Source organism: Microcaecilia unicolor, chromosome 2 (genome assembly GCF_901765095.1).
Source record: "Microcaecilia unicolor chromosome 2, aMicUni1.1, whole genome shotgun sequence".
NCBI lineage: Eukaryota > Metazoa > Chordata > Amphibia > Gymnophiona > Siphonopidae > Microcaecilia > Microcaecilia unicolor.
This window is the reverse complement of record NC_044032.1, coordinates 122,621,045-122,637,116: the sequence shown is the minus strand read 5'-3', so window position 1 is coordinate 122,637,116 and position 16,072 is coordinate 122,621,045. Positions and strand designations below refer to the sequence as shown.

The 16,072-nt window shown below is 41.9% G+C and overlaps 1 protein-coding gene across 1 annotated transcript in view; it reads right to left on the bottom strand.

Annotated features, from left to right (window-relative positions):
- The window catches only part of CERT1 (ceramide transporter 1), a 540,904-nt gene that overhangs the window by 52,666 nt on the left and 472,166 nt on the right, over positions 1-16,072 (bottom strand).

Here is a 16,072-nt window from a genome sequence, read left to right as displayed (position 1 = left end):
AAGCAGTAGAAGGGGGCCATAAAAATTGTCAACTCCTCTTTCTAATGGGCAACTACCAACAGCATTAAAAAGGGCAGTGGTGGATTCTCTGCTAAAGAACACCCTTGACCAGGAGAAGCTCGAAAATTACCAGCCAGTATCTAATATCCCATTTCTCGGAAAACTTACAAAACTGTTTACGTTCAGTTCAATGACTGGCTAGAAGAGAGAAACTAGCTAGATCCATGCCAATCTGGATTCAGCCCCGTTTTAGTAACATAATAGATGACGGCACAGAAAGACCTGTACGGTCCATCCAGTCTGCTCAACAAGATAAACTCATATGTGCTGCTTTGTTTGTATACCTGACTTTGATTTGTATCTCTAGGTAATCTGGGGATTTATATGTGGATGGTTTCTTAGGGTGTCCTTCAATACATTGTAAAAAAGAAACCTGCTATATTGCGTAAATTCATTCTATCTGAATGCTAAGTGACTCACTTCTTGTTACTGAGGGGTATGACATGCCAGTTAAAATTTTTTTAATTTTTAAATAGTGCTCAGAAACAGGTATTTGAGTTGAGCTATGAGCAGCTGTTTAGTCATAACACCATCACAGCACTACCCTACCTTCCTGCCAATATATCTGTTGGTAAATTACCAACAGATATATTGGCAGGAAGGTAGGGTAGTGCTGTGATGGATGTGATGGATTGATGGTGTTATGACTAAACAGCTGCTCATAGCTCAACTCAAATACCTGTTTCTGAGCACTACTTAAAAATTTAAAATTTTTTTTAACTGGCATGTCATACCCCTCAGTAACAAGAAGTGAGTCACTTAGCGTTCAGATAGAATGAATTTACGCAATATTGCAGGTTTCTTTTTTACAATGTTTTGATTTGTATCTGCCATTTTCAGGGCAAGGACCATAGAAGTCTACCCAGCACTAGCCCCGCCTCCCACCAACGGCTCTGCCACCCAATCTCCGCTAAGCTTCTGTGGATCCATTGCTTCTGAACAGGATTCCTTTATGTTTATCCCACACATTTTTGAATTCTGTTACCGGTTTCATCTCCACCACCTCCTGCGGGAGGGCATTCCAAGTATCCAAGTTTTGGCATGGAGATGATCCTCACGGAACCAAGACAGATTTGCCTTGATGTTAGCGATTTCTTAGCTGCTTTTAACACTGTGGACCATAATATCATACTATCATGACTGGCAGAAACAGGTATCAGTGGCACAGTACTTGCCTAGTTCAGACTGTACCTATTAGATAGGCCACAGCCATATTGTTTGGCAGAACTCCATTGCTACCATGGCCACTGATCTGCGAGATAGTACAAGGATTAATATGTCACCTATTCTTGTTAATATCTACCTCAAGCCACTAGCCGGGCTGATTTGGTCCATGAATACTCAGTTCTACATCTACGAGGATGACATGAACTTCTTCAAAAAGATGGTAAATAAATCCTAATAAATAAAATAAATATGCACTGAAACAGTTACATCTGATGCAGTAGACTGATGGCATGCAAATTCCTACAGCATTCAAAATATGCAACAGGGGAAACAGCACACACCACCGTGATAACCTACCATGGTTTGCTGCATCGGACATGTTTGCCTCCTTTCCTGTCAGTGCATGAGTGGGGACTGGCTCATGCACAAACAGGAAAGGAGACAAAAAAAAGCCCACTAAACTCTGACCTGTGGCCTCAGCATCCCGAGCCTAGGAACCCAGTACTGGATGCCATCAACCAGAAAGCCTCCAGTGCTACAACTCCACAAACCCTATGGAGCAACACACCAAGTCCCGGGAAGCCATCCAGCAGCGTCCTCTCTGTCCCACCTGTATCTTACTGAATACCAACACTAGTAGTGGGAGTTGAACTGTCAATTAAAAAAAGGTGCATATGGGGTAGGGGTGGGGGGAGAAATATGCATCTTTCTCCCACTTGGAACACTGGGGGTGGGGGGCTCAGGACAAACAGGGTCAATTGAGGTGAAATGCCACACTTAGTTTGTATCACCCTTTACTTCTGGGCTGGAGTAAAGATTCAGTGCTATAAAAAAAATAAAAAACTGCCAAAATTTGGTGAATTATTTTTATATCATTAGCAATTACAGATTCAGCTTTTTACAACACCACTGTATTGTCCTTTAGTGTGATAGTTTAACTTTTTTTTAATATACTGCCTTTCTGTGGCACAACCAAAGTGGTTTATATATTATATAAAAGGTACGCTTTCTGTCCCTAGTGGGCTCACAAAGTAATTTTTTTGTACCTGGGACAATGGAGGGTTAAGTGACTTGCCCAGTCTCACATGGAGCTGCAGTGGAAGTTGAGCCCAGTCCCCCCCCCCCCGGTTCTCAACCCACTGCACTATTAGGCTATTCTTCCACTCTACTTTTTATTTTTTTGCACTAAACCTTACTACATTGGGAATAAGAAGAGAGTTGACTATTGAGCTAAAGTATAGTGTGCAGCTTATTATATCAGCCCTTCACTGGGGAAAAAGAAGGGAAGAAATGCAGCCTATTCCTGTCTCCTGCTGCTCAGTCGGGGAAGGAAGGAGAGAAAAAAATGGAGAGAAATTTTGACTAGCAGTTTTTCCAGTGTTCTTCCCCTACCTTATTTAGAGCTGCCAAATAGATGCTCCACTACTAACACATAGCTCTCTCTGATTTGCCATCCCACAACAGTATTCCAACCAGCAAGTCCAGCGGCAGATCTTTTGAGCTACCAGGAACGAACCCTTTCGCCACATTTTTAAAAATGACCTTTATTAATGATGTATTTTCTCCATACTTTCTTTTATCTTACCAATGTATTTATTTAATGCTTGCCTTAGTGGTGTGATGGACAAACCTGATTTAGTGATTGTACCTAAGTCACAAGTTTACTGTTCAGATGAGCGTGTGGTACCTATTTCCCAGGTCTTGATCACTCATATAAGTATAGCTCTGTCTGCTTGCTTGTCCTCTGGGCAATGATGGTCTGACTTGATTTGGAGACCTCTGCATCCTTCTTTCTCTACCTTTGTCAAATACCACCTAGATACTGTCTGCATCCTTCAATGTTTGCTTCTGAATCCGTAATTTGGCACATTCTCTTCTCTAAATGATGGAATTCTGAAGCCATATATGAATTTCCTTTTAATGCCTCATCAATTGGCTTGCCTATCAACCTCTTATTCTTGTCACAGCTGTTGCCATAATTTGCTAACATTTACTTTTGTTCTGTTTTCACAGAAGAAAATCCTGGAGAAGGACCGCGATGGACTGCAAAAAGTACAAACGAGAATGAAGTGGATAGAGCACCGTTCACGGAAGAGAGTGTGTATCAACAACTTGAAGAGCTAAAGGTGGACAAAGCCATGGGACCGGACGGGATCCACCCCAGGATATTGAGAGAGCTCAGAGAGGTTTTGGCGGGTCCTCTTAAAGATTTGTTTAATATATCCTTGCAGACGGGAGAGGTTCCGAGGGATTGGAGAACGGCGGATGTGGTCCCTTTTCACAAAAGTGGTGATAGGGAAGAAGCTGGAAACTACAGGCCGGTAAGCCTCACTTCGGTTATTGGAAAAGTAATGGAAGCGATGCTGAAGGAAAGGATAGTGAATTTCCTGGAAGCAAATAAGTTGCAAGATCCGAGACAACATAGTTTTACCAAAGGGAAATCGTGCCAAACGAATCTCATTGAGTTCTTTGATTGGGTGAAAGGAGAATTGAATCAGGGACGAGCTATGGACGTAATCTACTTAGATTTCAGCAAAGCTTTTGACATGGTTCCCCACAGGAGGCTCTTAAATAAACTGGATGGGCTGAAGATAGGACCCGAAGTGGTGAACTGGATTAGGAACTGGTTGACGGACAGACGCCAGAGGGTGGTGGTGAATGGAATTCGCTCGGAGGAGGGAAAGGTGACTAGTGGAGTGCCTCAGATCGGTGCTGGGGCCGATTCTGTTCAATATATTTGTGAGTGACATTGCCGAAGAGTTAGGAGGTAAAGTTTGCCTATTTGCGGATGATACTAAGATCTGTAACAGAGTGGACACCCGGGAGGGAGTGGAAAACATGAAAAAGGATCTGAGGAAGCTAGAAGAATGGTCTAAGGTTTGGCAATTAAAATTCAATGCGAAGAAATGCAAAGTGATGCACTTAGGGAATAGAAATCCACGGGAGACGTATGTGTTAGGCGGGGAGAGTCTGATAGGTACAGACGGGGAGAGCGATCTTGGGGTGATAGTATCTGAGGATTTGAAGGCGACGAAACAGTGTGACAAGGCGGTGGCCATAGCTAGAAGGTTGTTAGGTTGTATAGAGAGAGGTGTGACCAGCAGAAGAAAAGGGGTGTTGATGCCCCTGTATAAGTCGTTGGTGAGGCCCCACCTGGAGTATTGTGTTCAGTTTTGGAGGCCGTATCTTGCTAAGGATTTAAAAAGAATTGAAGCGGTGCAAAGAAAAGCTATGAGAATGGTATGGGATTTGCGTTACAAGACGTATGAAGAGAGACTTGCTGAACTAAACATGTATACTCTGGAGGAAAGGAGAAACAGGTGTGATATGATACAGACGTTCAAATATTTGAAAGGTATTAATCCGCAAACGAACCTTTTCAGGAGATGCGAAGGCGGTAGAACGAGAGGACATGAAATGAGATTGAAGGGGGGCAGACTCAAGAAAAATGTCAGGAAGTATTTTTTCATGGAGAGAGTAGTGGATGCTTGGAATGCCCTCCCGCGGGAGGTGGTGAAAATGAAAATGGTAACGGAATTCAAACATGCGTGGGATAAGCATAAAGGAATCCTGTGCAGAAGGAATGAATCCTCAGGAGCTTAGTCGAGATCGGGAGGCGGGGCTGGTGGTTGGGAGGCGGGGATAGTGCTGGGCAGACTTATATGGTCTGTGCCAGAGCCTGTGGTGGGAGGCAGGGATAGTGCTGGGCAGACTTATACGGTCTGTGTCAGAGCCGGTGGTGGGAGGTGGGGCTGGTGGTTGGGAGGCGGGGATAGTGCTGGGCAGACTTATATGGTCTGTGCCCTGAAGAGCACAGGTACAAATCAAAGTAGGGTATACACAAAAAGTAGCACATATGAGTTGTCTTGTTGGGCAGACTGGATGGACCCATCATCTACTATGTTACTTGAGCTTTTGTAGTAGCTATTAGTGAAATTCAAATCAAAAGGGCTTGTTTCCAGTTTTAACTCCCTAATTTTTCTAAATAAAATGCTTAGTTCTATATTCAATATGCACCCTGGAGAAAAGCCTGTATGATTAGTGGTGGCACAGAACATAAGAACTACCAAAATGGGTCAGACCTAAAATCCAAACTCAGTATCCTGTTTCCAACAGCGGCTAAAACAGGTTACACATACCTTGTAGGCTCCCATAAAATTTGATGTTTCCATGCTTATGTACCCCTAGGTCTAATAGTTTATTGATTTTTCTTCATGTGTATCTTTATTAGCTTTAAATTAAATAAATTACAATCCAAGCATGCCAACAAATGCTTAAGCATAAATAATTACATGCCATGCATAAGTCAACCAAATACTGATTAGTAGTCCCAATGCTTTCCCCCTAATTTTTTTCAATATGTTTTATTCATCATAACTGTTGCAGCAGGGCAATCTTCAAAACAAAGCACGTTAAACACTACGACAACCATAGTACTGAATTCAAATGCCATTAATCGAGGTCTACCTGCCTTTTATTGAATTGCAGCATTTTTCTCCCCTTAATCTTCCCTCCCTTGATATAAAGAATGCATATATTTGTGCTTCTCAAGTGGGAGCTATGTTTGTTCTTTGCCTCCTCGCTGGGTGCATCTGTAGCCAACCTTCTCAAATGTCACACTACCAATCTTAATTTTTGACAATCTACCCTTCCTCCATCCCTCTTTCACCCCCATTCCTGCTCAGTGACCATTTATATAGCAGTTTAATGACCAACTATGGTCTCTGTTTGAAATAATGTTCCAGATCAGTTCCCCTACTTGCTGAAACTTCCTCTAACATTAGGGATTGCAGCTTTGTGTCTTAATTCACTCCATTACCATCTGAGAATACAGCAAATTCTTCCAAGGGGTCAAATTGGGAGGTTCCTCCTTTCTCCAATTTTGTAAGATTGTTTTCATGGCCAATTGCCACACCTTCATTAGATAACGTTTTTGTCCTGATCTCGTACTGAATCATCATCAAAATGGAGTTTCGCCTTTGGTAAATGATAATTAAAATTTTTGTTAAAAAAAAAAAAACAGGCCATCTTCCCCCCAAAAAAATCTTGAATGAATTGACAACTCCAAAACAAATAACCAAAGTAGCCTCTACCCTCCCCACAGTTTAGACATTTCCCTTCCAGTGCCATACCCATTTTTTGCATGCTTTGTGGAGATGTATAAGCCTCCAACAAAAATTAAAGGTAAACCAAATTGCTTTTTTCAGTTTTGGACAAAATCAAAACTGCCACTGAAACTGTCTGAATGCTTTCGGCCAAAACCAAAACTGCAGATGAAACTCATTACCTGGTTTCAGCTGAAAACTCAAGTTTGGTTATGTGAATGTGAACCAGTGAGGGCCACTGGGGATTGTCAGAGCTTGCAGTCTGCACCCCTCTGCTAAACCCACAGTATCCAAGCCAGGATACAATTTAAATAATGAAAGACCATATTTTACCTCCAAGCAAAGTAGCCTCCACACATGGACCACAGCTACTGAAAAAACTAAAAGCCACAGTGTTTTTAGAGTGGCTGACTTTGCATCACACTCAGAGTGACAGCTGATGTCTTAACTCCACAGAGAAGCTAACTTCTAAGGAGCTTATCCCAAATTTACAGACTTAAATTCCTGCAAAAATTCTGTATCAAAAGCATTTAGTTGAAGCACTTTACCATATAAATTATTGTGCAAGATCGTAACTGCATATTTTGCAATTGAGTTAAAAAAAATAGTCCCCTCTTTCCCAGGACTACCTTACAATCCCCTGGTGGTCTAGTGGCATAGTCAGGGCAGAAGTGATAGACCAGTCTTGGCAGCCACTTTGAGAGCAGAGCTGGAACGAGCAGGAGTAACTGTGTATCGCTCCTGCCCCAACTATACCCCTAGACCACTAGGGATTATACGATAGACCCAAGGAGGCCTATGGGTGGTAGTGTGGGGGCATTTAGGGGATCTGGAAGGAGGGGTTCATAAAATTGTTTATGACACCACCAACTGTGCAATTTTCTCTGTTCAAGGTCCCGGAGTTGTGGAATAAGTTCCCACACTTTAGATCTACATCATCCTTACAGCAATTTAAAATGGGTCTACTTGCTTGCCAATGCCTATAATTGATTTTTTACAGTGAAGTGTGCTGAGGCAAGACTGGACTGAATTACTTGCCCCTGTGTGTTCCCCCCCCCCCCCCTCACTTTCCTATGGATATTATAGTTTCACCCCTTTCTGACTTTTCTTTTTTCTGTTTGCTTTATACCCTTCTCTATTTTCTTACCCTCTATTGGGCTGTAAGCTGCTCAGACAGAGCTCTGATGGGCAGGATAGAAAATTTCTGAATAAACTTGAAACTTGACAGCTCCTGGTTTTTTTTTTTTTGGGGGGGGGGGGGGGGGGGCAGGGAGAAGTACAAATTTTCAGCTTCCACTGAGAACACAACCATTTTCACAAAAAACTGAAAAAATGTCCAAAAATTAAAATAATCCTTTGACCAAAACTGGGCAGAAAAAAGGATTTGGGGTTGGCTTCAGCACCTTAACTAAAACCAAAATTCAGTCAGCCTCTAACAAAAATTTACATCGTTGTTCCTGTAACCCTATACTACTCAATATCCCTGGAACCTAGCACAAAGCAGCATCGTGAAGTTCAACTGGAGCACTGGGCTGATCATTTACTTGCATGTAAATAATATTTTGTATCTAATAAAATTTTGTAATATAGGGATTCTTTGTAGCATTTAATAACCAGAAGCCTATTCTTCTCAATAGTCCTCAGCAAGGAGGATGGATGAAAACAGGAGACAGGATGAAGACCAAAATTGAAGCAAATTAGGTTAGCCTCTGTTTCCCCTTCCCAGCACAGCTGTCATCTCAATACACTCAAAACAAAGCAAAGAAACCTATGAGCTGCTGCATCCACGTTTGACATTTTTTTTTTATTGTTGGTGGCATTTTTATTTAATCTGACTTATATTTTCAAACATGCCAGCTTGTGCAGCATACAGATGTACACAGAGGAAGTATAATAGAATAACTTTTCATAGGTATAACAGTAATTTGTTATAAATCGTAATCAGTGTGTTAGTTGGAGGGACTGGTTATAGGGACACTAGAACGTGTCATATTCGTGCAGAATTTTTTCTCCTGGTCAAGGGCCACTAAAACAAACATATTATGAGAATCAGGTGCTCAACATTTAACGTTTCTATTTATTTACTTATTTATGACATTTATATACCACATCAAACAAGAATTAGGTTGAAACCTGGGAGCATTTAACATTTCTTTCCTGTGATTAAGATGGCATGTGGGAACTTGCTCCTTTTGTTCTGTGGATTGCAGTAGTATATTATAAAAATGCACTTCATATTTTTATTACTACTATTTAAAGGCAGATATTGAATAATGAGAGCAGAGCTACCTTCATGCAGAAGTCCAGTCACTCAAAATGTACCAACATTGTCCAGTTCAGCTTACTATTAGCTGCCGAGTTCATACAAAGTTAATTATGTTGCATGAAAAATAAATCTGATGGCTCAGGCTGTTTACTATGTGAATATTCCATCACTGTTTCATTATTCTACCAAGCATTACATATTAAGGACATTTGCTTAAAACTTTGTTTTAATTTGTTTATCCAGTCCTTACATGCACATGGTTTTGCTTTTAAAACCCAAAGGTGAATCCTAACGGTGGATGAACTATTAGGTATAAACTGTGTTGTTTCTGACTTGTTTTGGGCTGCTTTCGGTTCTGCTGATTTGTAGAAATGTAGAAAGGTAATCAGAAGAGTAGTGGAGTCAACAGGACACATCCAAAGGCACAAGGGAAACAAATGCTGTCATACACAAGGTTTATTCATAAGGTCTCCTGATACCTTATGAGTAAACCTGTATATATCTCCCTCTTGTCTTTGGATGTGTCCTGTGACTATACTAGTCTTCTGATCACAATTTTACCTAACCATGATAAACAGACTTCCAACGATCTAGGTCTCTTATCGATATTTAATCAGGTTTAGCTTAGAGTGATTTGCTGAAATCTGGATCCCTAAGTACATAATCATCTTTGACTCCTCTCTCTCCTTCTCTGCGCATATCCAGCAGATAGCCAAGACCTGTCGCTTCTTCCTCTTTAACATCAGCAAAATTCGCCCTTTCCTCTCTGAACACACCACCCGAACTCTCGTCCACGCTCTCATTACCTCTCACCTGGACTACTGCAACTTACTCCTCACCGGCCTCCCACTTAGCCATCTATCCCCCCTTCAGTCTGTTCAGAACTCTGCTGCAAGTCTCATATTCCGCCAGAACCGATATTTATTTATTTATTTATTTATTGCATTTGTACCCCACATTATCCCACCTTTTTGCAGGCTCATATCACCCCTCTCCTCAGGTCACTTCACTGGCTTCCGATCAGATACCGCATTCAATTCAAGCTTCTCCTTCTTACCTACAAATGCACTCAGTCTGCTGCCCCTCACTATCTTTCTACCCTCATCTCCCCTTACGTTCCCGCCCGTAACCTCCGTTCACAGGATAAATCCCTCCTCTCAGTACCCTTCTCCACCACCGCCAACTCCAGGCTCCGCTCATTCTGCCTCGCCTCACCCTATGCTTGGAACAACCTTCCTGAACCCTTACGCCAAGCCCCCTCCCTGCCCGACTTCAAGTCTTTGCTTAAAGCCCACCTCTTCAATGCTGCGTTCGGCACCTAACCCTTACCGTTCAGTGAATCCAGACTGCCCCAATTTGACTGCCCCTATCGGACCGACCGTTCACTTGTCTATTAGATTGTAAGCTCTTTGAGCAGGGACTGTCTCTCTTTGTTAAATTGTACAGCGCTGCGTAACCCTAGTAGCGCTCTAGAAATGTTAAGTAGTAGTAGTACTTGTTTTAACCTACCAGAAGGTAGTTACTTCTAATCTGACCTACCTCCTTATCCGTGAGCTGTATTTTAAATATTTCAGATGTGTTCATATTTACTTTAAAACATGCCAATCTCCTGTATTCATTCATTTCCTAACTGCAAACATGATATCTAGAAAGAATTATTCTGTGGTTAGTACCACCAATCTCTATGCTCCCAATGTTCACATCTCTGCAATCAATAATTCAATAGACAGTGCAAAAAAGGGAGAGTGTGGACATTCTTGTCTCATTCTCTCTAGATTGAAAAACTCTGAATACCCTCTATTTACTTTTAGGAATGGCTTTGGATTCCTATACACAGGCCTCAAAGTTTTCAAGTTTAATAAAAGTTTAATATACTGCCTATGAGTAAAACTTTCTAAGCCTCATCCAGCTTAAGAAGATGGGCCCAAAGTCTATCTTCTCCAATGTTATTATTATTTGTAGCATTTGTATCCCACTTTTCCCACCAATTTGCAGGCTCAATGTGGCTTACACTATGCCGTAATGGCGCTCGCCATTACGGGGTTGAGGATTACAGATGGTATTACATTAAGGCACTTACATACATGGTAAAGTTGAGTACATTATGGTATAACGTATAGGTTCCTGAATGATAGAGTGATTTAAAACATAGGTTGGATAATCAACTATAAAGAGCTCATTTCCAGCATGGGGAAATAAAGTGGTAGTCCATATAGCGTGCTTTCGTTAATAGCAATGAGGTTAACTAGTTGAGTGGAGAGAGTTCGGTTTTGTCTAGTTGTTGTAGTCAGTTGTTTCGTATTTAGGATGGGTCGTTTAGGTATGCCTTCTTGAATAGGTCAGTTTTCAGTAGCTTACGGAAGATTGTTAGGTTGTGCGTTGTTCTTAATGTCTTCAGTAGTGCGTTCCATAGTTTCTTGCATATGTAGGAGAAACTGGAAGCATATGTGGATTTATATTTAAGTCCTTTACAGCTGGGGTAGTGGAGGTTCAGGAATGTGCGTGCTGTTCTTTTTGTGTTCCTCATAGGTAGGTCTATGAGGTCTGACATATAGATCGGGGCTTCCCCGTGAACGATTTTGTGAACCAGGGTGCAGACTTTGAACGCAATTCGTTCTTTTAGTGGGAGCCAGTGTAGTTTTTCTCTTAGAGGTTTGGCGCTTTCGTATTTAGTTTTCCCAAAGATGAGTCTTGCTGCTGTATTTTGGGCAGTTTGAAGCTTTTTAATGATTTGTTCTTTGCATCCGGCATAAATGGCATTACAGTAATCTAGGTGGCTCAGCACCATTGATTGTACCAGGGAGCAGAAAATAGCCCTAGGGAAGAAAGGTTTGATTCTTTTGAGTTTCCACATTGCGTGGAACATTTTCTTTACTGTATTTTTTGCATGGCTTTCGAGTGTGAGGTTTCGGTCAATTGTAACTCCAAGAACTTTCAGACTATCTGAGATAGGAAGGGTGTAGTCTGGGGTGTTTATGGTGTTGGGTTTGTTTGTGTTATATTGTGAAGAGAGAATGAGACATTGTGTCTTTTCTGCATTTAGCTTTAGTTGGAATGCATCCGCCCATGAATTCATTATTTGGAGGCTGTGATTAATTTTATTTGTGATTTCGGTTATATTGTGTTTGAACGGGATGTAAATCGTGACATCATCTGTGTAGATACAGGTTGAGTCCATGGTTGGATAGCGATTTGGCTAAAGGTGTCATCATTAAGTTGAAAAGGGTTGGTGAGAGTGGTGATCCTTGTGGTACTCCGCATTCAGATTTCCATTGTGATGACGTTCTTGAATTTGATATCACTTGATATGTTATTGCGGTTAGGAAGCCTTTAAACCATCTAAGTACGTTTCCTCCAATCCCGAAATAATCTAGGATGTACGAGAGAATTTGGTGGTTAACCATGTCGAACGCACTGGACATGTCAAATTGTAGGAGAAGCACATTATTTCCAGTTGCAATTATTTGTTTGAATTTGGTTAGGAGGGTGGTTAGCACTTTTTCTGTGCTGTGGTTGGATCAAAATCCTGACTGTGATTCATGTAGTATCGCGAATTTGTTTAGGTAATCGGTGAGTTGTTTGGTCACCATACTTTCCATTAGTTTGACTGCCAGGGGAATGGATGCTACTGGTCGATAGTTGGTTGTGTTGTTTAATTGTTTCTTTAGGCCTTGGGTATAGGGGTGAGTATATATTTCCTTTGTCCTTGGGGAAAAGTCCACTCTAGCACGTAGTTAATATGTGATGGAAGGTCTGTTAAGCATTGGGGGGGGGGGCGGACCTTATTAAGTTGTTGGGACATATGTCCAGTTTGCAGTGGGATTTGGCGAATTTGTTGATTGCTTGAGTGATGGTTTCTTTGGTTAGAAGATCGAAGTTTGTCCAGGTTTGATCTTCTGGGTATTCGCCAGGAGTGGGGTCCAGGCAGTCCATGAATTTTTCATGATTAGTGGTATTGAGTGTTAGCGTGGATCATAGTTTTATAATTTTCTCATTAAAGTATTTGGCAAGGTTGTCTGCTGATGGGGTGACTGTGCTGGTTGTGGTAACCGGTGTGGTATCTAGTAGTTTATCCACGAGGTGGTAGAGTTTATGTGTATCTTTATAGTCTGGTCCTATTTTGGTTTTGTAGTATGTTCTTTTGATTTGTCTTATTATTTGTATTTTTTTTGCATTTGTTTCCATGCATTAAGTGTGAATTCATCTTTCATTTTTTTCCATGCTCGTTCTAATCTCCTAACTTGTGTTTTTAGTTCTTTAGATTGTAAGCTCATTTGAGCAGGGACCGTCCTTCTTTATTTTGTACAACGCTGCGTAACCCTAGTAGCGCTCTAGAAATGTTAAGTAGTAGTAGTAGTGGTTTCAGTTCTTCGTTGAACCAAGGTATTGAGATTTGTCTTCGTGTGGATCTTATTTGCAATGGTGCAATTTTGTCTTGTGTGTTCCTGTTGTCCCAATTTATTAAATAATGTTTGGAGTCGGTTTGTGTTGTCCATTCATTATTGTAATCTGTTGACAATTTCACAGGGTCAATTTGGCCTCTGGTGGTGTAGGTTGTGCATTCCTGCTTGAGGTGTGTATCTTTTTTCCGCCACTGTAGGGTGAAGTTTAGTTTATAGTGATCTGACCATGGTATGTCTATCCATTTTGTGTCTTTTATTATAAAGTTTAGGTCTGGGGATAGTTTGTGTGTGAAGAGGTCAATTGTGTGTCCTTTGACATGCGTGGCTTGCATACTAGACCAATTAAGGTCCCATAGTTGGAGGAAGTCTTTGCATTCACGTGCATTGGTAGCATTAGGGTCTTCTAGATGTATATTTATGTCCCCGATAATAAATAGTCTGGGATTAGAAACACAAATATTTGATATAAAATCCACGAAATGTGATTGGCATTCTTGCCATTTTCCTGGTGGTCTATAAAACAAGACAACGTTTAGGTTATCAAGCAGGTTAGTATGGTTAATTCTGACTGAGGCGATTTCAAGTTTTGGTGTTATAGACTCGGCTGTAGTTGTTACAGTGAAGTGAGATCTGTAGATTAGTGCTAGGCCTCCTCCTTTTTTTTTCTTTCCTTGTCCAGTGAGTAATTTTGTAGCCTGGGGGGCAGAGTTCCAGAATTATGGGGTCCTTTTGGTTGTGGATCCAGGTTTCGCTAATGATTAGTAGGTCGAGATTGTCTTCTGTGATCCAGTCTGTTATAATTGTTGTTTTATTAACAGCTGATCTGGCGTTCACGTATCCTATTTGGATAATTTGGTAGGGGTTCGTGTTTGGTGTTGTGTGGATTTCTTTTTAGCTGTCGTTCCTTTATTTTGGTAGGTCTTATTTCCCTTCTGTTGTGGTTGTCTGCGTGTTGGTAATGATCTGTTGTTTGAGTTGTTGTCATTTTGATAAGGTGTGTTGTGTCCGATCAGTCTTTGGCACATGTTTAAAACATAAAGGCCCAATCTACCGTAACGCTTTTACTGCATCCATGGGCAGGAGGTGGAAGGACGCACCCTGCTTCCAGGCTGCCCGTAACAAATCTTTTTCTGTTCCTGAGTTCTTTCTTTTTATTTTGTTTAATTATCTCTTCAATTTAGCATATTGTAAACCACTCAGATGGTTTTCCCGATATGGCGGGGTAACAAATTTTAAATAACCTTGAAACATAATGAAAATTCATTCCACACCCTGTGCCCCAAGCAAATTTGCTAGAGATAAAGGCATTGCTGTGGATCAGGTGACATGCAGGGCCGCCGAGAGACTGTGCCAGGCCCGCCCCCCCCCCCCAAATCCCTACCAATGTCGCCTCCCTCTCCTGCTCCCAGGCCGCCGGCGCTGCAGTCCCCGGTCTCACCTGCCTGCCCTCGGCTCCGTCGATAGCCCCCCTCCGTCCGCCACCGTGACTGGGCCCCCTGCATTCAAATTGGCAGCGCCTCATCTCTGTGTGAAGGTGGCAGATCGCCTCCCTTCGGGCCCTCCCTGCCGTGATGGAAGGCCCGAAGGGAGGCGATCTGCCACCTTCACACGGAGGTGAGGTGCTGCCAATTTGCATGCAGGGGGCCCAATCACGGTGGCAGATGAAGGGGGGCTATCGACGGAGCCAAGGTCGAGCAGGTGAGACCAGGGACTGCAGCGCCGGCAGCCTGGGAGCAGGAGAAGGACCCAGCCCCCCCCCTCTCGACGGCCCTGGTGACATGAATATCTATCCACTCAAAGTTCAGCAGCCAACTGCAAGAATTACACAACAAGTTTGCTGTGTGTTTTCAGCCCACTAATGAGGAAACCCAAAATATAAAAGAAAAGGCAGGAGTGCAGTATTGTGCTGTTTCTGTTCAACCATCTTGGATACTCCCCCAGGTTCCGGAAACATTTTAAAAAATTGCTGTTACATTGGTCACCCTCCAAATCTTCAGTATCATAGACAATTTTCACAATTAGTTATAGATAACTAATAGATTTGCAGTTTCATTTTTGAGTTCTTTCAGTACTCTGGGATGTATATCATTTGACTCAGTGATGTGCTACTTTATCATTTTAACCTATTACATTTTCCAAGTTCACCGAGAACAACATAGAAACATAGAAAAATGAAAGCAAATAAAACCATATGGCCTATCTAGTCTGTCCATCCATGCCATCTACTATTCCTTCCTCTCCCTTAGAGATCCTATGTACTTATCCCAAGCTTCCTTGAATTCAGATATAGTCTGTGTCCACCACCTTCACCGAGAGGCTGCTCCACGAATTCACCACCCTTTTTGTGAAGAAGTATTTACTCAGGTTTTTGCTGGGTCTATCTCCTTTCAGCTTCTGAGTTCATGGCAGCCATATGGAAGGCAGTGACTACATGGCCACAAGACAGTGTGGATTGTCCCTCCCATGAACATACTGATGGACCACCAGGGCTTGTAAAGATAGACCCTGGGGGAGGGCCCATCCTGGGATGGAGGCGGCCGCTGTTTGGGTGGGTGGGTGGGGGAACCTGATTACCCAGCTATCGGTAATCCGCAGTGTCGGATAACTAAAGGTCTGTTAACTGGGGATTCTACTGTATTTATAAATAATATGAAAATGGGAACGAGTAAAGTGATCAATTTTGCAGGTGACACAAAATTATTCAAAGCTGTTAAATTCTAAGTTGTTAAATTGCTTGTGGACTGAGGAATTGCAGGACCACCTTGGGAGACAAAGAATGGACATCCAAAATGAAAGATGAAATTTAATATGAAATTTAACCTAAATTATAGCTACACACACTAGATTCCATATTAGGAATCACTACCCAGGAAAACGATTGAGGTGTCATTGTGGACAATATGCTGTCAATGATGGTATGGATGGACAGAATGGATAGGCCATGTGATCTTATCTGCCATCATTTTCTATGTTGAAATCTTCAGCTCAGTGTGTGGCAGTAGCCAAAAGAAAACAGAATATTAATTACTAAGAAAGGAATAGAGATCACAATGCCTCTATATTGCTCCATA